This window comes from Gracilinanus agilis, chromosome 1 (assembly GCF_016433145.1).
Source record: "Gracilinanus agilis isolate LMUSP501 chromosome 1, AgileGrace, whole genome shotgun sequence".
In the NCBI taxonomy this organism is placed as follows: Eukaryota; Metazoa; Chordata; class Mammalia; order Didelphimorphia; family Didelphidae; genus Gracilinanus; species Gracilinanus agilis.
The window spans coordinates 715,699,700-715,724,737 of record NC_058130.1 but is presented as its reverse complement, the minus strand read 5'-3'; the positions used below and the strand labels follow the sequence as shown (position 1 = coordinate 715,724,737).

Below are 25,038 nucleotides of genomic sequence, written 5' to 3'. Positions count from 1 at the left end.
ATGAAAGAGGAGATGGGAAATGGCTGCTTGCCTCGCTCCCCTCCTTGATGTGCATCCCCAAGACTTTCCTTTGCAGGGATTTGGATGAGGTAAGGCTTCGTCTGATGGAAGAACTCCATGGGAGGGGGGAGGGGGCAAAAGTGAGAAGGAGAGAGACAGAGAGTGTAAACATAATGTAAGTATTATTCAGAAATATTAAGAAGTTAGATGTTTTTTAGTAGAGAGCTAAAGAAAAGTTACCTCTTATCAAAGCTTTTCTTATTTCCACTTTGTTAGTAGATATCAGAAGTCAGTAGAAAGACCATAAAATGGATTACATATTTTCCCATCATATTAAATAAAATATATTGAGCATGTTTGATCATGAAATTAAATTATTCTATTATACTGTGTTGTTAAGATAGTATTATCCTCAGTAGCTACTGGGGATGTGTATTTACTTCACCTCACTTTCTTAACTTCTTTTCTGACAACTTTTTGTCATAGTATCTAAGAGCTATTTTTTAAACCTTGTTGGTGGTAAGCTCATCTTATCCACAGTTCTAGGTTGATAGGCTCTAAATGATGGCCTCAGGGATAGCTTTATGTTTTGAAAGCTATTTTTTTTCCTTTGGTCTTGGGGGGGGGGAGGGAGAGGCATTTCCCATGAGTTCTGGGAAACCTAGTATGAGATTTCTCAGCATTTCTATTTGGAGGAGTGTATTTTCTGTTTAGCTCCATTTGCAGTTAAAATGTGAAGATATACTCCCTTATATTTCTCACTGCAGCTTTTGACTTTGTTGCCTTTCTGTAGGTAGCTTGTGGAGTTTTTTATTATTACATCTTGGAGGAAAAAGGAAGTAAAAAGTTGCATGCTTCTTTAATAAATATTTGCAATATGGGGATTCATGGGAATATATGATTTGGAAATAGAAAGGATCTTAGAAATATTTTCTCCAATTCTTTCATTTTACAGATGCAAAATATGAAGCCCATTGAGCTTATGTGACTTTGCATTCTCCATGGTTATTATCTAAAGCCATTGAGTTCTGTCACTATGTAGGAATGATGCTTAGGAGATGAACATAGCCAGCAAGGTGTCTGGATTATAAAATTCTTAAAAGTCTATAAGCACATGAATGACCTATTATATTAGGTTATTATTCCCCATTTCACTCTATCAGAGACACTTGTGGGTAATAAAAAGATTGAATGTGGCTTCAAGTCCCAGTTCTGCCTCCTTGGTGACCTTGAGCAAGTCCCTTTGTTTTTCCCATTTTTTAAGATTCCTCAGTCTATTAAGGGAGACATTTGTATTACCCACTTACAAAGGCAGTTGTGAGAATCAATTTAGATAATGCGTTTAAGCGTTTTGCCATTTTGTACATTGCTGTGGCACTAAACCATTTTTATTATTACTACTCCCTCTAATCAGTTGTTTTTTAAAGAAAAAAGAATCTATATATAGATTTTATAGGCAGGTATGTCAGAAATAGTTTCTCTAGTCCTCTCCAGGATTTTTTTCTCTTTAGGAGGGGAAGCAAAAAGGGAGGTGTGTGGGAGAGAGAAAGATGGGGAAGAGGGAGAAGGAGGGAGGGTGGGTGTTTTATAACATTTTTTAGGGGAGATGGAGAAAAGAGGGAGAGAAAAATGTTTTATTTACTGTGGTTTAGCAATCTTATCACATAAAGATATCTTAAATGGCCCTGTAAGAATGTTGACTTGGTTACCTGTTGCTAGTAGGTGTTATATTAATCATCTTTTTTGCAAATATAGACTTCCTAGAAGGAAAGATCTAAAAAATGTTGTCATCTTGTATTAACTCATTCAGTGCATATTAAGTGACTGCTGATTACATTGAATTGTGCTTGGCTCTAGAGGGAGAGATAAAGTTCTTCTCAGACAGGATTGTTACCTTCAGGGGTAAGGCACAAACATGTTAAGTTCATAAGAGAGGTATAAGTATGATGGTGGATAAAGTGGTATTTGAATACTGGCAGGCAGTCATTCTGCATGTATAAAGCACTTAGGTGTGTGCTGGGTACTATGTTAAGGGCCAAATCCAAACAAAGACGGGAACTTAAATTCTCAATAAATAAGACCTAAAAGGATGCTGAAAAGATGGCTGTAGATTCAAGGATTGTGAGAGGATGATGTGGAGGAACAATCAAAAGTGAAGGAAGATAGAGAAGTGAAGGAAGAGAACATGGTTGGCTCAGGCACTCTCCAGATCCAGAACAGATTACCAGAGCAGAGTGAACTTTTACAGGGAGAAAACTTCAAAGTTGGGAAGGAAAAGTATTCTGGGCATAGGGAACAAAATGAGTTAAAGTATAGAGAGGCAGGAGAGCTCAGGTTTGTGTGGAGAAGAGTATGTGTGGAAGGTTAGAAAGCAGGGGAGGGGATAAGCATTTATTAAACACTATGCACCAGGCACTGTGCTACATACTCTACAGATATTATCTCATTTGATTGTCACAACAACCCTGGGAGAGAGTTGCCATTGTTCTTTCCCCTCCCTTCCCTCTTTTTACAATTAAGGAAACAGAGGCCAGCATAGGTTAAATGACTTGCCCTGGGTCTCAAGTCTTCCTGACTTGAGAGTCATTGCTCTACTCACTGTCCCATTAACTTCCTTTTGGGTGACACAGTAGATATTGCAATTGCAATAATGATAAACTGTGGTAGAATACCTATCTTGGCCACAATTTCAGATTGTGGAAGACCTTGCAGGTCATACATCAGAATTATTGAAAGGCATTTCTGGGAGTTCCATCCACTATTGCCCACATAGACAGGATGGGGGAGTGGTAGAGGGAGAGTGCTTTCAACCACTCACCAGGGTACAAATGAATGACTAAAAAATCATATATTAAGTGCTTACTATATGCCCAAGCACTGGAGATACACATAAAGAGGAAGAAGACCTTGCCTTTAAAGGACCTTATTTCCAGTGCAGACATGGCAGTGGAAGCCAGAAAGAAGTGTCTTGGATCTAGGAAGTCATAGATGACTTCCTAGCACTGGAAATGGAAGCATGATCATGTGACTGGGGGTGGCTTAGAAATGGGGAGCATTCCAATCTCAGAATGGGAACTGGTGGGTACAGTGGCAGCAACATTAAGGGAGCAGCAGGGTGGTAGGGCAAGCAGATGATTGGGAAATGTCCTTTCTGCTCTTAGGCTACAAACATCACAAGGAGAGATGCATATGTGACTTGCCATGGCATTATATATCCTCTCACATATGATGACACTGTCTTGAAATAAGGACACACACATATTTGGAGATGTGCCTATGGAACCCATTGCCATCTTTCTACTCCCTATCCATTCCCACAAACCTCACAGAAGTGCAGATGCATTCAGTAGCCAGATAACATGGTGTTTTTCAGGCTAATCCCTGGACAGTCTATCTTTTTCTCTCTCTTGACTGTGTTCTCACTGCCCTCCCTTTTACCCCACTACCATATTGATCGCTTGACTCCCTTTCTTTTGTTTTAATCTTCCTTCCCTTTTATCCATGTGCCCACAAAGGTTTGGTGACCTTTACAGGCATTCATTTTTCTTTACAGTTCTTCTGGCTGCTATAATAAGTACATGTTATAGAGGTTGCTAGTTGTCAGGCACCCAAAGCTTCTAACTAAGAAAGGTCCAACACAACAGAGAAGGGTTCAGATAATGTCAGATTTTGTGAAATATTAATCATCTGGGTAGTTTATTGACCATAAGTTTTTGATAAGTGGGTTAATGCACAAGACACATAAAGCATAAGGAGGGAATGGTCCTCCTTGACTCTCCTGATCTCTTGTCTTAAGAGACTTGCCTATACAACAACCTTATAGGTGTCATTTTAAGAATATTGCCATCCCAGAAGCCTGGGGGTGAGAGGGAGAGTAGAGGGGTTAATGCTCTCATTAAGGTTATTGATAGTATATACTGCTTTCTTTCACTCATTTGACCTTCTTTCTTAATTGTATAACAGTGTAGTCCTGGATAGCTAAGTTTGGTGGCCAGTTTAGAGTATGATCATTAGTCTTAAAATGTAGCATTTGACTGTAGGAATACTACCATGTCAGCTGGTAGATATTCAATTTTTTTAATCCTTGTTCTTTATCTGGTTTTACAACATTGAAGAAGTTTTATGCTCTCTTATTTTTCCTGCTATAAAATGAGCAGAATAATATTTACACAACACTTTAGAGTTATAAGGTAGAAAAGGGCCATGAAGCTCATTGATAGCATTGATTTTGTAGATCCTCATTAAAAAGAATCACAAAGACAGCAGTAGCATGGGAATAGAAAGCAAGCTGGGTTCTGGTGTTGACCCAAATATTAACCTGATGGGTGATTTGGGGCCCTAATTTCTTACTATAAATTGAAAGAGATTTAGACTAATGATGGTGGCAGTATACTACTTTCATTTGTATAGTTCTAAGTTTACAAAATATCTTCCCCACGGCATTCTCAATGAGGGGTGGTGAGCACAAATAGTATTATCCTTATTTTACATGGGAGGGAATAATGAAGATCTGAGGGTAGAGTGGCATGTATACATTCACATTGTTTGTAAGGAGCAGAGCTCTCATTTTTTACAAGAATCTGCTATATAGCATTTCTACAACAATCATCTTTGCTTGAATTCTCAAGGCAGCCCATTTCTCTTGTGGACAGCTCTGGTGGCTAGTTTTTCCTAACATCATGTTGAAGTTTGTACCCTTTATCCCTAATTCTTTCCTCTGGGATATTTAAATAAGTGAGGATTTCTACCATGTCCCTTCCACCCAAAATCTTCTTTTCTAGGTTAACTATCTCCAGCTGTTTATACAGGACCTCATATGGCACAATCTTGAATCCTTCACAGTATTGGTTGCCCTCCTTTGGATGCTCTGTAGCTTTCTAAAAATATTACACTCAGAACTGAATAAAGTACTTCAAAAGTGGTCTCATCTGAGGTAGATTTCACTTAGGCAATCTCTGTTGCTTGACAGAATGCCTCTCAGAACAGCTTAAGTTCTTATTATCTCTTTTGGCTGCTATCAATATCAAATGATTGACTCATCCAATTGTTTGTTTTTTAAATGCTTTACATTTATATCTATTATCTTTCATCTCTGATTCAGCCATGTTATAGCCTGTTTAAGCTCTTTGAAGATACTGAATCTATCATCCAACATTAGCAATCCCTGCCAGGTTTGTGGCATTTATAAATTTTATGTGCCATCTGTGCCTTTTGTCTAAGTTACTAATAAAAATATTAAATATTGCAGAACCAAGGACAACTCAGAAGTACTCCATTAGCAAATGCCTTTCACGTTGACCCATTATTAACTCCTCTTTTGCCCTGATTAGTCAGTTACAAATCTTCTAATCCACATATTTCTATCTTGTCCACTAGGATACTCAGTGAGACTGTCAGATAACCTGCTCAAACTTAAATTGTATTATTGCATTTATTTCCAGGGCACTGAAGTGCTGCCATTCCCTTAGATGATCTCTTCCAGCTTCAGCATGCAGCCTGAGACTCTGTTTCTCAGTTGAATATATGAAGTTTTTTTTGGAGAAGCATTTTTTAATGAAAAAAGACAAATACCAAATGAATGGTACTGTCCTGGGACCTGCCCACACTGGTACAGCTGGGGCCTTTACGCCACTAGGTGGTGCCATGTGCCCACTACAGAGCTTTTGAGGCCTTCATAACCAAGAAGTCATGAAGTCAGCACCAAGAAGTGCTGACAGGACTCAGTTTGACTATTTTCCCGGTAATCACACTCTGCAGAGGGTTTGCCTCCATCATTTTTACCTCTAACCTGAAGCCTTTGTAGAGAGGTTACCGATATATTTCTTACAGATCTTTAGGCTGTGACAGTGTCTCTTGTTGAGATCAAATGCTTCCTTCCATGAAGACTGAGTCAGTTTTATTTTTATTGACAGTTGTGTTTCCATTTATTTTTATGCTTAATATTTTTATGCTTAATATGCTTATGCTTAATATTCATTAATATTAATATTATGCTTAATATTCATTTTCTTTTATGAATTCTATGATCTAGCCATTCTGACTATCTTGATGTTTCGTCACAAACTCCACTTCATCTCCCATCTCTTTGTTTTTGTGCATATGTCTTGAGTATAGTCCCTCATCATCTACAAATCTCATGATCTCTGGTTTCCTTGAAGTTCAGCTCAGGCACCATGTTCTGCCCAAGACTTCCTTTAGTAGCCCCTATCTGTAGTACCTTCTTTTCCAAGGTTATCTTATAATTAAAAGCTATACCTCTGCTTTCCTTAGTGTTATGTAAATACCTATATATGTACGTATCCTCAACCCAATTATGACATAAGCTTCTTATGTTATAGGCATGGGCTCTACAAGGCAGGGACTATTAAACACCTTTTCACTGTTCTAGTAATAGTTAAGAGAGCAGAAGCTTTGAGTTACACAAACAGGTCACTCGATTAGGATAGAAACAGTACCTAGCATAGTGTCTCTCCCTAGTACTTAGCATAGTGCCTACAAATGTGTAATTAATAAATGTTTGATTATTGATTATTTCCATTTTCTACCCTTGAATATTAAGCAAAGTCCAATCTCTCTTTTGTGTGGCAGCCCTTCAAATATTTGAAGATAGTTATCATGTCTCTCCTTAGCTTACATTCTCAGTTCCTTTAACCAGTCCACATATGGCCTAGTCTAGTCCCTCCACCATGCTGACCATGTCCTCTTAATATTTCTTTAGCTTCTCAGTGTCCTCTCCAAAATCAGGCATGTAGAACTGAGCACAAGATGGTCTGATGATGGCATAGTTCCAAAATGTCCTACATACTATCTCTTAGGCTAAGATTGTGTTGGGTTTTTTTTGGCTGCCATATCACATTATTGTGCTTATAGTCCACTAATTCCCCTAGCAGAAATACTGTCTAGCCACACTTCCCAGTTAGAATGAGCTTGATAACTATTTTCACATATTTGAAGGGCCTTCATATGGAAGCAATATAATTAACTTGTTCTATTTGGCCCAAGATGACAGAAATAGGAACAATGGGTAGAAGCTACAGAGAAATACTTTTAAACTGGATATTAAGAAAAAACTTCATAACGATTAGATTTGGCCAAAAGTGAAAAGGACTCTCTAGAAGTGGTGGACTCTCTCACTATAAGTCTCCAAGCTTAGGCTAGATAGCCCACTTGCCAGTATTGTATTGTAGGAAAGAATTTCTGCTCAGTTATTAAGAGTAGACAGCCTCTGAGGCCTCTTCCACCCCAAAAGGGAGTTAATTATTTTTTAATATGATAGTATTTGGGGCATCTGGGTGACTCAGTGGATAGAAAGCCAGGCCTAGAAAAAGTGAGGTCCTGGGTTATGTATAGCCTCAGATACTTCCTAGCTCTGTGACCTTGGGTAAGTCACTTAACCTCAGTTGTCTAGCCCTTACTGCTCTTTTACTTTGGAGCCAATACTTAGTATCAATTCACAGACATAAGGGTTTTTTAAAAAATAAAAACCTGTTAGTTTGAAGTGTAAACAGTTGAAAACAAGGATTCAAAAATGGGAAAGGAATGTGACTTTTTGATTAGGGCTTCAGTACTAGTCTTATTTAGTAGTTTTGGAGATTTAGAATCCTCTAAGCTCAAGGTAGTGAGCCAGGAGAAATTTGAGAGTTTGAAAAAACTAATGTGGCAGTGATTTGTTTTTGTTCTTATATTTTATGCGGTGAAATTATATTTTGGACCTGGAGAGAACAGGGCATTGAAATTTCTATAATGATGCAATCAACCACAATTTAAGGAAAGTTGTAGTTTATTTAGAATAGCACAAGAATGGCTAGAAACTTTTTGTTTTGGAGGGATTTAATTTTATCCTCTTTTCACTAGAGGGTTGTCCAGTAACCTATCTGGAGGTACTTGGGTAATTCTGCTCTAGAGAGAATTATTGCTTAGTGCAATCCAGCTTTTCACTTTCTGTGCCTCAGAGCCAAAATGCAGCCTTCCTGCCAGTGTCCCCTTCTCCCCTCTCTCTGGGACAAGGAACTCCCATCCCCATCCCCATCCCTGCCAGAAGGAACTCAGACTTCCTTCTTCACTCCAACTTCATATTAAAACTCCCCACCTTCTCTTCTTCCCAAGGGCCAATCCTGTTGTTTGGTAACAGCCATCTGCTTTTAACTGCATCTTAGAACCTCTATCCTTTTTGTTTATTCTGCATGAGAACTCTTCTGCTGTTATGTCTCCCCCAGTTAGAGTTGAGTTCCTAGAGAGGAGAAGAAATTATTTCTTGGTTTTGTTTGTTTTGTATCCACAGTACTTAGCACTACGCTTGGCACATAGTAATAATAATAAATAATAAATACTTTTCCATTCATTTTTTCATTCCTTCTGCATGATGAGAGAAATTGGGTATATGCCAATCAAACATGTTCAGCGTTTTTCCAGTGGCAGCCAGGGCTGAAGTTTCAGAGATATAAAACGAGAAAAGGGATAAAAATATATATATGGAGAAGTTTAAAGAAAATTTAACTTTTGGTAAATTTTACTCAAATGACAAGTTAGCCCCAGTGGGGAGTGCCCTTTTTAAAATGAGGTCATATTTTACTTTGGTGTACCTGAGACTTGAAGAGAGTGACGAATATTAAGCTTAGAATCAGTGGGAAAAGTAGTGAACTTGTAGACCTTTTTTTGAGTTGTAGAACCCCTGCTTTTGTTTTAATGGTTTCTATTTTGGGTTTCAAGAATTGAAGACTGTCAGCCTTTTATTAATCTTGTTCGTCTTCATCCCCGAATTTATTGTCACCCTCCCTTTCCCCATTTTCTGTGTAGGCTTGCATTGTAGCAAAGATTAAAAGTGGAAAGAAAAAACATTCATTAAAATCATTGGATATGGGGCAGCTGGGTAGCTCAGTGGAGTGAGAGTCAGGCCTAGAGACAGGAGGTCCTAGGTTCAAACCCGGCCTCAGCCACTTCCCAGCTGTGTGACCCCCATTGCCCACCCTTACCACTCTTCCACCTATGAGACAATACACTGAAGTACAAGGGTTAAAAAAAAAATCATTGGACAAATCAATCATGCTAGACCTTCTCTTAAAAGTACTATGTTGAGTAAATTATATTTGTTTTTCAAATGAACTTTAGTTTTGTTTGGTTAATTGTTTAAAGCCTTTTTGTGATATTTCTTCAAGTGATTGAAGGTATTTTGTCATGTGTCATAGAATTAAGAACTAAAATTCTAGATCTTTTGTAGTATTTTGCTCAAGAATATTCTTAAAAGAATTAATTCTTTTTGAATTTTTAAATTTAAATTAAAAAAATTGCTTTTCTTAGCAGAGAAGCATCGACAACAATAAAGTTGTGTGCAATAAAGAAAGAGCCATGGGGGGCAGCTAGGTGGCTCAGTGGATTGAGAGCCAGACCTAGAGATGGGAGGTCCTAGGTTCAAATCTGGCCTCAGACACTTCCTAGCTGTGTGACCCTGGGCAAGTCACTTAACCCCCCATTGCCTAGCCCTTACCGCTCTTCTACCTTGGAGCCAATACACAGTATTGACTCCAAGATGGAAGGTAAGGCTTTAAAAAAAAAAAAAAAAAAAAAAAAAAAAAAAAAGAAAGAACCACTCTAGTCCATGGTCACTCTGCCTGATTGAATGAGGGCTGACTCCTATATGAGAAATCCCCAGGTAGCCTAAGCACTTTATTTTAATTGACAGTGAATCTTTTCCAGGCCCTTGGTATTTGCTAACTAATTTTATTTCACCTCTCTTTTGATTGTCTTCATCTCATTTTGGAGCTTTATGAAAAGTTATCCTTCTGCTTCTGATTGCATTATGAGTTACTAGAACCTTTGAAGCTTTTCCTTTCTCTCTGTAAATATCTCTCTCCTTCTCTCCCCCATCCACCCCACCCCATGTACTCAGCAGGGAATAGAATTTCAGGGTAAAGGGTTTATACTGTTTTATTAGCAGTCACAGTCTTAATTGTTAGTGCTACTTAGATACTCTTAGACTATTGAGTCTATCCTTCAAACATTTGGGGCAGTAGTCTACCTCTTTGTCTTCTCATTGCCACTAACCTAGTTATAGCTCCAAATGTGGCCAATTGAACCCTTCATAACCTTAATTTCAACCTATCTTTCTAAGATTATTTCATATTACTCCCCTTTACTGACTGCTTTAGTCAGACTAGCCTTCTTGCAGTTCTTTACATATGTCATTCTGTCTCTGATTCCTTTAGCTTTGTATTATGGGTTTTCCACTCTTTTTCATCATCATTAGCTCTGCTTCTGGAATTCCTCATTTTCCTTCACAGTCAGATAAAATGCTATCTCCTATGAGAAGATTTTCCTATCCTTGACCCCTGCAACATCTTATCTGCTAGATCCTCCTCTGCCCCTGAAGTTGTCTTGCATTCATTTTAGATGTACTTCAGTGTACATGTTCTTTCTCCCAATAGAGTATAAGCTCCTTTAGGGCAGAAAAGGATTGTTTTTTTGGTCTTCATAATATAATAATATATTGGCAATAGCATAATATCTTAGCACTTAGTAGATGCTTAATAAATGCTTGCTGATTGATTACTCCCTACCTGAACTATTTTAATAGCCTGCTGATATGCCTCTCCCATCCCTTCCTCTTCTTCCCCTTTCCAGTCCATCATTAATGTCTCAGGCAGATTTAGAGTGTGTGTGTGTGTGTGTGTGTGTGTATGGTCCTGTCACTCCTGCCACACACACACACACACACACACACACACACACACACACACACACACCTCTGAATGTACCACATGGTACCTCTTTTTCTACTCCAGATTCTTTGTCTGGCATTCAGGTGATCATATTTATTCAGCATTTATTAGGTGCCTATTATATGTAAGATATATCGCTCTAAGCATTGGAGACAAAGACAAAAACAACTAACTATCTTAATTTTGTCAAGGTTCCAGCACTTTGTATTGTATCTGGCACATAGTAGGAGTTTAATAAATGTTCATGGCCTGACTTCCAGGGGCCTTTAAAATCTGAAGTCACCCTATCTACCTTCAGCATTCCATAGAAATTTAACTATAATGTGTCCTTATATTCTGCTCTTTTATGTGTCTCTGCTTTGGTTTCTTATTCCTATAGTACATCTTCCATCTCCCTTTTTACCTTTAAAAAATGCTCCAGGTAGATAGCACTTAGTATAGTTTGGAAGAATTTAATTAAAAGCACACTAGTAATAACTTCTATCTTGAAGTTTTCTCTTTTCTTACCTAGTAGGTAATGATCTTTCTGCATTATAAGTATTTTTGTCTTAGTTGTCTCCTGAGCCATAAAACAAAAATGCAGAACAATATATTTAAGTAGGCAAATATTTTTTAACTGAATGATATACTTTGGATGATACCTGGCTACTATTTATCTGTGTTGACCAAATCCTAGGTATAAAGGAAAAGACTTAGTTTTGCATCTCACTTCCTACTTAGTATTTGCTTTATGACTGGCCAAGTCACTTCATCTCCTTGGGTCTATTTCTTTATCTTTAAAATGAAGGTATCAGGCTAGATCTCTCTCAGCTCTAAAATCTATGAACATATGTATCTGTGGTCTTATTTTATATTTGAGAAATGGACTTCTACATATGTCTAAACTCTAGAAAGCTACTGGATTCTTCTGTCCTCATCCTCAATTTCACATTTATCATTTCCTACCTGTCCTATCAGACAGGTCTGATATGTCCTTCTTGGTTGCTTCCACATATTTTCCTCACTCTAATCCTAGGATGGTGGTCAATTAGAAACAAAGAATACAGCTTATACACAATCTAGATAATAAGAGGCTTGATAGTTCCAGATAGAAGTTGTTGAGGTAGGTGAATCTATCCTATCTTCCAATGAGTGTTTTAAAAAAATATTCCCCTGCTGCTTTGTCTAGGAATTAAAAGTGACTAGGATTTAATTAGACTAACTACAGTTTGTTCAGAGAAAGGTGTTCTTCAGCTCCGGGCAGCCTGCTTTCTCCATTGTCTCAGTTACTTGACAGATAAGAACATTTCCTTTGGCACAGTAACTAGAACAACAGGGTCCTGGTCCATTCCTGGGGTTATGGCTGAGGCCCCAGAAGGTGTCGGCCAGTTTTTTTTTTTTTTTTTTTTAGGTGATAAAGCCAATTCTGGCTTGAATTTTAGAAAAAAGAGACTGTTGAGAGGTTAGACCATGGGTTGGCAGAGCTTTTCCTGTTGAACTTTAACTTGTTTATATAGATAACATTCCTTAGTGCAAAGATAGATGTGCTGTGACAAGACGTCAAGGTTGGTTTGATAGGCTCCTGATGTGGTGTTCCCTGGAGTGTGGGGCTTGGATGCACCAATCTCCTAAGTTTCATCCTTCCAATGTGACAGTTTGTATTAATGACTATCAGGCTTTCCTGTAAGAAACATTGGGTCTGTTTGCTGCTAGCGAGCTGATCTCTAATTTTAGATTTCATGGATTGGTTTTTCTCAATTGAATAAAACAAGTGATCAGCAGGGGGAGCCCGTGCACTTCTCAAATCAGTGGCTAATAATGATGGTTTCTGCTTTTTTGGCTCTACTTCTGTGGAAATTTCCCAGGTTTCTTCATCCTTTTTATAGACTCTTTGGCCCTGGCAGTGATCATCTTAGGGGCACCTTGGGGAACAGCACAAGTGAGGAGAGTTATAAACTCTACAGTTTGGGGCTATGCTATGCTAAAGGAGAAGCACAGTGAATACTCTGCTTTTATCTAGAGGTGGTATTAAGCTTTCTTTTTTTTTGGAATCCTGCCACCTACTCCACAGTAGCAATTTTCTCTTTCTGACTTCTCATTTGAGTCGTCATTGTTATTATTGTCATCAATGAAACATTTATTGAGGTACAGGGCTCTGTGTTACTTACTGAGAAGGATATAGAAATGAATATGGTAGAGTCATTGCCTTCAGGGAGTTTATAGTCATGTTGAGTAGACTAAGGGAAAAAAATCACTATTGTCATCATGTCAATATATTGGATATGTTGTAGACTTAACTACTTAACTAAAGCAGTGATGGGAAGAGTACGGCCCAGGGGCCAGATGAGGCCCCCTGAAATGTTCTATCCGGCTGCGTGATATTATTCCTAATCTGATGAATACAATGAGTAGGATACAATACAATGAAACTTTGAAACAGACTGACAGATGAGCATTTCCTTTCCTTTGGCCCCCTCTTTAAAAAGTTTGCCCATCACTGGTCTAAAGGATGGAGACATCACCGAGGGCCCAGTGGTCAGGAAATGCTTTGTAGAGGAGGTTGACCGTAAAGGGTTAATCATAGGATGTAGAACTGGAAAGGTCCCTAGAGGCTATCTAGTCCATATTTCCTTGGTTTATAAGGTGGGCACTTTCTCCCCACCAACCAATGCCTTGCATTTTTTTTTCCCTTCTCAAGGCCATTTAAAACCACTCTGAGGATATATTTTTTTTCTTTTAAAGTGTCATAGGTGGGATTTTAACCTATTTCTGATGAAGCTCTAAGTATTGTTCTTTTTCGCTCTGCACTACAAAGCTCTTCCTCCCAGGTAGATGATTTTTTTTTGACTAAGAAAGGGTCTCTGAATACTAGCAATTACTATAAAATGCAATGTTAGAGCTGTAAGAATTGATAGAGATCATCTGTTCTTCTTTCTTCATTTTACTGATGAGGAAACTGAGACCTAAGGGGGCTTATAAGCTAAATTCTCAGGATTTGTCTTTGGAGAAGGTATGGACAAAGGATCTATTCTCTTGGATTTGTGGGAATGAAGAGAATCATGTAGGATGGATTATTTTTTTATCCGTGTCTGCTTAGTGCTTCGTTAATCAAATTATGTTAGGTACAGGATAAAACTGTCAGTGGACATATACTTTCTTTGTGTTATGAAGTTTTTATTGGCGTCTTTTGTTTTCACATTGCATTGATTTCCCAATATTGCCAGCTACTACTCCACATTTCACTATGGATACTTCCCCTATAATAGAAAAAAATATTTAAGCAAAATCAACCCAGAAAGTAAATATAGCTGACATCATATAAGGTAGGATGTCATGATAGCACCTGAGGCTGATACTTGAGAGGAGCCAATGCTTTGTGGGAAGAGTAAACAAAGAGTGTACCCTCTCCTCTCTCACACTGATCTTCCTGCCAATTCCACCTTCCCCTTTATTCTTCCTGTCTGGATGCACATCCCCTGTTCCCCCTCCACAGGAGGAAGCCTTTTAGGATCTGCTCTACTCCACCTGTTAAATCACTTTGCACATTTCCCAGTAGAAGTGGGTCTAGGCCTCTGTATCTCTTGGCTATCAGGTAGATATAAGTCAGCAGAGAGGGTCCAGACTGTGTAGTGAACTGCTGCTACAATGATTTGTTCATTCATAATGATTGCTATCCTCCCTGTTGCCACATTCTATGTATCCTTGGTCTTCTTACCTTACCACTGAGGTCCACAGACCTCTGGAGCTTTGCTATGTGTTCTGCCTCTGTACCCTTTGGAAACCTGAGCCATATCATTTATGCTGATGTCTTACTGGAAGTATCTCTGCCCCCTGCCATCTATCATCCATATATAGGTGTGTTGTCTTCCATTTTTAGAATATAATCTCCATAAGCACTTAATGAAAACTGTTAACATTCCACATTTGTAATCCTCTATTTCTGATAGAGGTATGCTTTTATCATCTTTTCTCTGGGATTATGGGAATTTAATAGAATTTGATTGCCCTTGAGTGCCCTGTTTTCTTCATTTATATGATTGTATTCATTAAATAGTCTTCTAGTTTTACTTATTTCATTGCATCAATTCACACAAGTTTTTCAGTATTTCTGAGTTCTTTATATTTATATCTTTAGACTACTCAGGCTATGTGCCCTTTAGTCTGGGCCAGTAGATCAAAAGATATAAACAATTTAGTCACTTTTCTTTCATAATTCCAGATTTAACATACATCATATTATATGCCCTTATGTAGATGAAAGACATTACGAAAAATGTTTTAAATATATGGTATCCATCTATTACTGATTTATATAAAACTATATAACTGCATAGAATGCCAGAGCTAAAAGATGATTTTTGTGGATAGGTATACAGGAGTTGAAAGATTGGAGTATCTGAGATGGTTTGATTAAGCAGAAGGTTAAATTCTTGGTCTGACTGGAGTACATAAGGAATTATTGTAAGACTTTGAAAGAGGTAGGAATAGGTAAGAAAGATGACTTTGATAAAATTGAAGGAAGGACAGTGGCAGTGAGGTTAAAACAATCCATTTTATCAACAGGCAATAATAGAAAAGGAAATCTGATTCCAAGTAATCACAAAGTACATAAAATAGTAATCAAATTACCAAGGGGGTACTTTACAGAACTTGATAAAATAATAACAAAATTAATTTGGAAAAGCAAAAGATCTAGAATATCAAGGGAATTGATAAAAAGAGATAGGGACAAAAGGGGAAAGCATTTTCAGACCTCAAACTGTATTATAAAGCATCAGTCATCAAAACCATCTGGTATTGGTGAAAGAATAGAGAGCTAGATCAATGGAAAAGACTAGACAAAGGAGAATTAGAAGCAATGGAACTCAGTAACTAGAAAAAACTTCTTACTTGTATTGATTAATTACGTATTTTGGCTAATCAGGAACTTAGTAAATAAACATAGGATAAGCATTTGGGTTAATTTGGATCTTAGTAGCTAAGGACAGGGTAAGGATACTAAGAAGTTGCTTTAAGGCCAGCTGTAATCTTGGGGATGGTTCCTGGTAAGGAATTCTGAGGAACCTGTGAGGCTGTTGGTTTTCCAACTGCCAAGGCCCTCTTGGAGTGAGTTGTTACTCTGAGAGACTGATTGGATCATGCTCCCTGGAAAACTGGAAAACTGAGTGGCAGTTGAAAGAGGAAAACAGGTTGGAGTTTTGGGAATAGTTTGTGAAGAAGACCAACTGAGAAGAGAAAGATTTTTTTTTTCTCTGTGTGGCTGCAGAGTGGAACAGGCCAACTGGGCCTACCAAAACCTGACTTGGCTCTGAAAAGAGCTGGCAGTTGGAAAAGTGAGCTGGAAAGAATACTAAGAGGCAGTGACTTTAAAATATATTTAAGGATATTATCAATTAGTATAGGTTAATTAGAATATTATTTGGGAGATTTAGTCTAGTGATAAGAATATAAGGAGGCTTGGGGAAACTAGAGCACGAAGACAGTTTTTGCAAACCAGTGGTGTGGATAAAGTTTAGATTCCTTTTAGATTAGGGAACTAATCCTCCATCCTTTGTTTACCTATCTTTTCCTGCCTAAGAAATGTAAGGAATTAAATTTATGGTTGGACTAAATATAAGAGAATGTGGTTTCCAATTTAAATATTAATAAAGCTCAAGTCAAAATGACAGCTTTATTTACAAAAAGGAGTGAAAGTAGAGAAATTTAAAAGGAGGGTAGAGAAGATATCTAACCTAACACACTAAATATTTGCTCTGGTGCTTGGGTCCTCTCCAGCAGGGATCATTAAACCCAGCCGGAGGGCCTAGTGATGAATTAAGCAAGGGTTTTTACCCATGTGGCCTCCTCTTGGAGGGAGGCCTCTCTGATGCTAATCTCTCTAGAAGCCAGGAAAAGAGGGTCAGCTTTTTTCACTCACCCAATCTGAAGTCCAAAGGGAGAAGATCCAAGAGCAGTCTTACCAGAAGTAGAAGTCGCCAGCCCCAGGTCCTTCATGCTGAGGTCAAAGACCTCAGACAGGAAGTTCATCATTTTTTATAACCTTTTTTTTACATCCTTTCCTGTCCCTTCCTCCACTTTACGGGGACCAATTGCAGTCTTTAAATTTGCCTAGCATTGCCCAGGGAGGCAATATTTGTAGGTTCTGCCTCATCCTATGAGGGTGTAAACTCTTATCAAAAGATTCACAAGTTTCTGATTGATTGAGTTGAAAGGGTGGAGCTCTCTATAAGTGGCTTGCCAAGTAGGGGTGTTCAAACTTTGGCCAATTAATTAATTAAAAAATTAAAAAATAATTAAATAAAAATTAATTAAAAAATAGGCAAGGGGAGAGTTAATCCCATCTTCACAAAACCTTTTAAGAAATATTAAATAGGTTATGTTAAGCTGTCTCCAATTAGTTTTACTCATCTGTTTCTGACTAGGCCCAAAGATTACACAGAGCCTCAGCTCAAACCCAGCTGGCAGCCAACTGTCTTTTAGACAACAACTACAACAACAACAACAACAACAACTAGAACCTACCAAAACATACTGTATCCAATTCCAATCCAACATATCTTGTGAGCTAAAAAGATCCAAGAATCACAGAAAGTTTAAAACACGAGGCTTTAGCTTACAAGCAGTTTTTTCCTTCAGCTGTCAGCTATCCAGGTGGTGCTGTAGGGCAAGCAGCAGCCAGCCAAGCAGCCGAGGCAGCACCTACAAAGCCTGTCAAACAAGGCTGTGCATTTATAGGCAGCAGCTATTTTGAACAATGTAGTTCCTTAATCATAAACCTACAAATTATAACTAAACTATTTTATACTACTATTCCTACTTATATCAGGGGAATAGTATTCCCTAAATGTGTAATGCATTACATTACTGGATTTTTTTGGCCACATGCCTTTAGGTGTATGTGTACTACTGTTATTGTTTCTGGAGAAAATGATATTCTTATTCATCTTTAGCCAATACAAAGGAATGAAATTAAGACAACTTAGACTCAATGAACTGACACAAAGTTAATTACCTGGAAAATAGATTAATGAGAATTGAGGCAGAGGAATGAAATGGAAAAACAAGAGGGCACCACAAAACTGTTGCACTGGAGAAGAATGTGACCATATTATTCCCTTTATGTGAGATACCTATTACTCCTAACTATGAGATAGTTAATATAAGATTACATAAGGGATTTATACAAAGTGACATTGATTCTTTTAAAAGGGAAACTCCTTCCTTCAAGGAAGATCCAATGACTATCAAAAAGAAATTCAAACAAATAATCAAATAGTTTGACCCCGGGGGCAGCTGGGTAGCTCAGTGGATTGAGAGCCAGGCCTAGAGATGGGAGGTCCTAGGTTCAAATCTGGCCTCAGACACTTCCCAGTTGTGTGACCCTGGGCAAGTCACTTGACCCCCATTGCCTACCCTTACCACTCTTCTGCCTTGGAGCCAATACACAGTATTGACTCCAAGACGAAAGGTAAGGGTTTAAAAAAAAAAAAAGTTTGACCCCACCTATAATGATTTTGATATTCTTTTGGATGAACTACTAATGAAAAGGGAAAAACAAAAAATTATTACTGAAACCAGTGAAAATTCTCTAATCCCTAACTGGCCCTTAGGTGATCCTTTTTGGGAGATGAGCTCTTCATCTGGGTACCAACAATTAGTTAAAGCAAGAGAAGCAGTGCTCCAGACAATGAAAGACTGTTCCCAAAGACCTAGGACATGGACAAAATTTGAGCATGTCAGGCAAGAAAGTGGAAACATACCCTGTACTTTCCTAGATAGGTTAATTGAATTAGGGGAACATTGGATTGGGTTGGACATCTGCAAGGAGAGAGATTTAAGTTAGTTAAGGAGACAATTTGTAAGGAATGCCAAGTGCGCAATTAATTTACGAGTCAATGTTGCAACTGGGATCAAATGGAATTGGATAAATTGAGAGTGGCTTCTTATGTGTAACAAAGTAACAAAGTAAACAAGAAGGGACAAATGAAATAATTGAGGATTTGAAAGGGAAATAAAAGACCTTAAAATTAAGCAAGTCAAAACACCAAGAAAAGACAGTAGCAGTAGTAAGGGATTATTGACCATCAAGACAGGTCTATACAACAAAGAAGCTTTAACAACCAAGCCTCAAGATATTACATGTGTAGGAGACAGGGTCACTTGATGCATGATTGCCTGTCATGGGGGCAGATATTTTGGCAAAATGGCAGATATTTCCCAAATAATTTCAGAAACAATGCAGGAAATTGTAGGGGAAACTATGGCAGAGGTTATATAATGGGTTCAATGGGTTTAGAGATAATGGTTATAGAGGCATGAATTATGGCAGTGGTTATGAATATGGGAGACCTACTTACCCCAATGCATGCAATGACAGATATTATCAAGGGTCCACCCAAACTGCAAACATGGAAATAATGGAATATATATAAATATATATAAATACCCCAAAACAGGATTCACAGAAGGGGGCTCATGCTATCAACAGTCAATTATGAAAGTTTTCTGAAGGGAGTGGAACTGAATATGTGGCAAATGAGTATATAGGAACAGAGAGTTAGGAAAAAGAAGAAAGAAAAATAAGTAATATAGAGAGTGAAGGACAGGAAGAAGAGTTTAGCTTTCCTGATCCTGAAGTTCTAGCACCTGTTATTCCAGTCCACTCTTCCAAGAAATAGCATTGAACTTCATATTACCCTTAAAGTGAGAAATGGTCTTTAAGATGGTATGCTTGACACTGGGGCATCTAAGTCTGTACTAAAGAGATCTCCTGATAAAGAGTGTGATGTTATAAGTATAATGGAGGTTGTGGGAATATCAGGGACACCCCAAGAAGTAAAAAAAGGTACCTCCACATATAGTATCCCTGGGTCCTCTGAGTGTGGAACATACATTTCTGTTAATGTCCAATTCCCTAAAGAATCTTGTGGGGAGGGACCTGTTGTGTAAGCTAAGGGCAACAATTATGTTTACCCCAACTGGTGACATAGCCCTAGAATTAACTGAAGAATCTTTAGACCTATTTCCAGTACTATTTTTAGATACCACAGTTACAGAGGAAGAAGGGAACCATATATATATAAAATGAAATTCCAGCAGATATCCCTAAAGATTTATGGGCAAATAGTTCAACAGATGTGGGGTTATTAAAATCAGTTGTACCTGTTAAGATTACCACTAAGGAAGATCCACCCCCATCTATCCCACAGTACCCACTAAGTAGAGAGGCTATTGAGGGAATAAAATCAGTAATTGTGTCCCTCATACAGCAAAATATTATAGTGCCATGAGTATAATACACCCATATTACTAGTGAAAAGGCCCAAGTTGGATGCAAATGGGAAAGTTGTGTATTGCTTTGTGCAAGATCTCAGAGCAATTAACAAACTACTGGGAAAACTCAAAAGCATTCTGGAAGAAATTAGGCTTAGGCCACCGTATTCCACATTCTATAATATATTCTATTTTTTAAACCCTTTCCTTCCATCTTGGAATCAATACTCTGTATTGGTTCCAAGGCAGAAGAATGGTAAGGGCTAGGCAATGGGGATCAAGTGACTTGCCCAGGGTCACACAGCTAGAAAGTATGAGGCCATATTTGAACTCAGGACCTCCCATCTCTAGGCTTGGTTCTCAATCCACTGAGCCACCCAGCTGCCCCCTCTATAAAACATTTTAAATAGAAACACCACCTTAATAGTAAAGCTCATACTGGAAAAAATCAGAAGAGAAATAGATTGTATGCCTTGCAACCATTTTTTAAAAAATCCTGACTTACATTAATCAGTACTATGTATTTTAAGGCAGAAGAGTGGTAAGGGCTAAGCAGTGGTAAGGGATTAAGTGACCTGTCCAGAGCCACACAGATAGGAAATATCTGAAGCCATATTTGAACCTAGGACCTCCCTTTCTCCAGGCCTGCCTATCCACTGAACCACCTATCTGTACCCAATTATATGTATTTTTAACCAAATGATATAGAGACAATTACAAAAGACAATATATGTGATTTTCGATTACATGATTTTACATAGACAAAATGAATGCGTCTTAAGATTAGAAGGGAAGAAGACTAATGGGGAAAAAAACCTTTGTATCAAATTTCTCTGATAAAGGAGGCACATGAAAGAATACTTCAAATCATTAATATAGGAGAAATACAAATCAAAACAACTTTGAGGTTTTATCTCACACCATGCAAATTGACAAAGTTGACAAAAAAGTAGCAATAGTCGGTATTGGAGAAGTCATAGGATGATAGGCACACTGTGGAACTGTGAAATGGTACAACCACTTTGGAATATTACATATAAAATGTCTATTGTCTTTGAACCTGAGACTCATTACTAGGATTCCTCAAGGAAGCCACTGATTAAGAAAGAAGTCCCTGTATATACAACAAAATATTTTTAGCAGCACTTTTTGTAATAGCAAAGAATTAGAAACAAAATAGATGCTCATTGATTGGGGGATAGCTAAATAAATTGTGGAACTTGAATATAATATAATTTTATTGTGCTGTAAGAAATGATGAATGTGTGGAATACAGAGTAGTATGGAAAGATCTACATGGCCTAATGCAGAGTAAAGTAAGCAGAGCCAAAAAAAAAAAACCACAAAACAATACCTATAATAACCACAATGATGTAAATGGAAAGAATGAACAGCACACACAAAATTCAAAAGTGAATGTAATAAAATCATAAAGATGAAGCAGGACACAAATGATGATATATAAGAAGACATTCCCCACCCCTTTGTGGACCAGGTAGAAAGTCCACAGGGATTGCACATAGCAAATGGTTTTGGACTTTTTCAATATTTTGATTGGTTGTGCTTAACTCCCCCTCCCTTTTTTCTTTAAAATTGTTATTTGTTTTGTGGAGTGACTTTTTGGAAGGAGGAGGAAAATTAGGGGAACCTGATGACGATGTAAATTAATACTAATAAATAAATTTTTTGAAATTTGATTAACTTATTTTAAAAAAATAATAAATTTATTTCTTAATTTTAATTTCAATTAAATTTGAATAATTTTAAATTTAATTGATGTTAATTAATTAAATTAATAAAATGGATTTAAAAATCCATTTTGCCCATTGGTGGAGAATGTTTAGGCATCCTTTTTTAACCTTATACATATTTAGGTGGGGGCAGTAGGTCCATCAGGGTTGCCAACTGTTACAAAATAAGAGATATCTGATGGTATCTTTATACTCCTAATAGGCTAGTTATTATATTGTTATTAATCTGAGGAAGTTGTGATTTGGTTTCCCTGATGGCTGGTGCAGGTACACCCTTGTCCTGCCACTCAGCTGGATGTTATAATAACTGCCCTTCTTTATAACAGTGCCCAGGCAGGATCCCTAAAGGTCAGTGGATGAGTGACCCTTTCAGGTCCCACCTGGGGTTGATTAATTATTAGTATTGGGTTCTATTAGCCGTGGATAACTGTTCATCTGACTGTGTTTCTCCCTCCCCAGAGTGGTGATGGAATAACTACTCCAGGAAGGTACTTAAATTTTATCTATGTTGTTAATAAGGGAAAGGAATGATCAGGAATGGATTGGGAATAGGAGAAGCTGTCACTAAATCTGTGACACTAATCCCTCAGGACTGTAGGCTGTTCAGTAATGCTGGCTTGTTCTTCACCTCCTCTGGCTCAGCCTGGCCATGGCCAAACCAGAGTAAGTGCACTGTTAGATGACACAAATATTGATGGTCTCTCTCAGCTTCTTACTGCTAGTTGTTGTACCAATCCTACAGCCTTCAGGAAATATCACCCTTACCACCCTCTTTTTCTTCTCCTACCCACTTCTCGGTTCCACCCCACTTCTCCTCCCCTCCCCCACTTCTCCCCCACCCCCTTCCCTGGGCCCAGGATACCTAAATATCTAGAGATGGTTTAATGCCTAAATATCTAGGGGGATTCAGAGAGATTCAGAGGATCCACGGTTTGACCCACAAGTCAATCAATGTCCAAGATCAGGTTGATGTTTTTAGTCAAGGATTTCAGGTCAAGACTCTTAAACCAAAAGCCAAGGGTCCCAGAATCAAAGGGCCCTTCTCAGAAGTCTCTCAGGGTATTTATACCCTCTCTGGCCAACTGCCTCTGCGAACATTCCAAAGTCTCCCAACTGTCATCAACTGTCAATCAAGGTGTGACTCTCAACTCCCAGAGCTTGAATATGACACCAACAAGTGAGATTTCAAAGCAAAAATCAAAAACTGTACATGATATTTAATCCAAAGTGATGATAAGTTCTAGTCTAAGATGCCCTTATGTATTCTTTGAGATGGGGGGTGCAGATCAAGTAGGGTAGCCAGGAACTGTTTCCTGTCATTGGAATGCATGGAACTTTATTTATTTATTTATTTTTTGCTTCTTCTGTTTTGAATTCCTTATATTTTTCTTTCCTCCTTTTAGACAATTATCTAATTCTCTTCTTTTTTTTTTCCTCCTTTTTCTCCTCAGTCAGGTGACTAATTCAAAATCCTTTCCTCTTTTCATCCCTTGCAACTAATTTGGTTTGTTAGTTTATTTTCTTTTCCTAAATCTTTTTCTGAGAAAGTTATTGTTACTTAATTCCCTTCCCTTTCTGTCTCTCTTTTATACTGATTCAGTTTATATACTTGTTCTTTTTTTAGTTTCTTTGTGTTTCTCTTGGGATTAAAGCCTCTTAAGGACCAAGTTTTGAGTTCCTTTTTCTAAAAGTTTCTAAATTTATTGCCTTTGTACATTTTTCCCTCTTACCTTTTTTTTCCCCTGCCTATTGTGCCTCACTCTTAGCAATGTCAATTTATTTGGGTGGTATTAAGGATAAAAGCATTACAACATGACAGAAAATTTCCTGCATACCAAAATTATGAGTTTCTCTTTTTATCCCATGATCCTCATCTTTTCCATTTGCCAGACATTCCCCCTTTCTGGCCCATGTCCTCCCACTTTTTTTTAATGCTGGTTGTGTGCCTTCCTGTTTTCCTGGGGCAGGATGTTGTCTAAGGAAGCACAACTCTCAAAAGAAGAGGTCTTCCCATGTGCTTAACTCTTTGTGGATTCAACCCATAAAAAAGATTATCATTTCCTATTACTGAATATATCGCCCTATTTATGTTCTTCCTCATACGATTTTCCCCCCCACCTCCATGAGTTGAGATCTTCCCCTTCTTGTTCCATCCTTCCCCTTTATTTCCTCTCTTCTTGCTGAGAGATTATAGGAGTTTCCTTCTTTTTGTTGTTTACCCATGACTTGAGTAGAGTATACCACACAGTCCTTACTTCTTTTATAACTTCTTATACTTAGTAAGTATCAATTCTAAGGCTGAAGGTAAGAGTTTAAAAATCAAAACCTCATGTTCTATAGGAAGCATTTCCCAGTCCCTTTTAATGCTAGTGTTTTCACTTTGTTGATTTTCTCCAGTTTATCCTGTATATGCTTGTTTGTATATAATTGAAGATTATAACTTCCATGAAAATGTGAGCATCTCAAGCAGGGCTTGTCTTTTATCCTTCTTTGTATCCCTAGTACTTAGCATAGTGCCAAAAACAGGCATTTATTGAGTGTGATTGGGGGTGTTGTTCATTTTTTAATTTTCATCTTCCCTCTTCTCCTTGTATACTTTTAGAAAGAATTCTCTTAATGTCATGTTGGCAAACCTATGGTACATGTGCTAGAGGGGGCTTCTCCCTTCCCCCTTTCCACTGTGCCCAAAGACATTTTTTCACATCACCCATGTAATAGGATATTTGTTAATTAAGAGTTAATTTAATTAAGGGTTAATTAGGAAACAGGATTGGTTGCAATAGATAAATATAGAAATTTGAGAAAAGCTGGATTTCTTTAAAGCCAAAATAGAATTTTCAAGAGAGGATCATGGGAAATAAAAAGAATTTTCTCAGAGGTTCTTGAAAAAGGCAGTTAGAGCAACGAACTCTCACTCTTGGTCTGTCCCGACTCAGGGAAGGAGGTCCGAGGGTTTTCTGGCTCAAAAAGTTGGAAGTTGGAGATCTGGTGAAATTTCTACTTGAGAGTTATCCAAGTAAGAAAGGAGATTGTGGTGAAATATCACTGTTTTGCCAGTGGTGGCAGAAGGGAGCAAAGCTGGGAAGATTTTGCCTTGCTGGTTTTTCCCATCTAACCAGCAGAAAAGAAATCAAATCTTTCTCATTGTTATAATTTATAACTTTTTTTAGTTTTAGGATAGAAAGTTAGAATTGGGTTAATAGATAGCATAGGAGAAGAAGATTCATGCAAATCCTAAAGTTGGGTTTTGGGTACAGTTAGAAGATTTAGATTTAGGATAAATATATTCTTACTTGTTTCCTTTTTCTTTCCCTTTTTCC

The 25,038-nt window shown here is 37.8% G+C and overlaps 1 protein-coding gene across 1 annotated transcript in view; it reads left to right on the top strand.

Annotated features, from left to right (window-relative positions):
* KDM4B (lysine demethylase 4B) overlaps positions 1-25,038 on the top strand; it is a 314,929-nt gene that overhangs the window by 111,005 nt on the left and 178,886 nt on the right. The window lies entirely within an intron of this gene.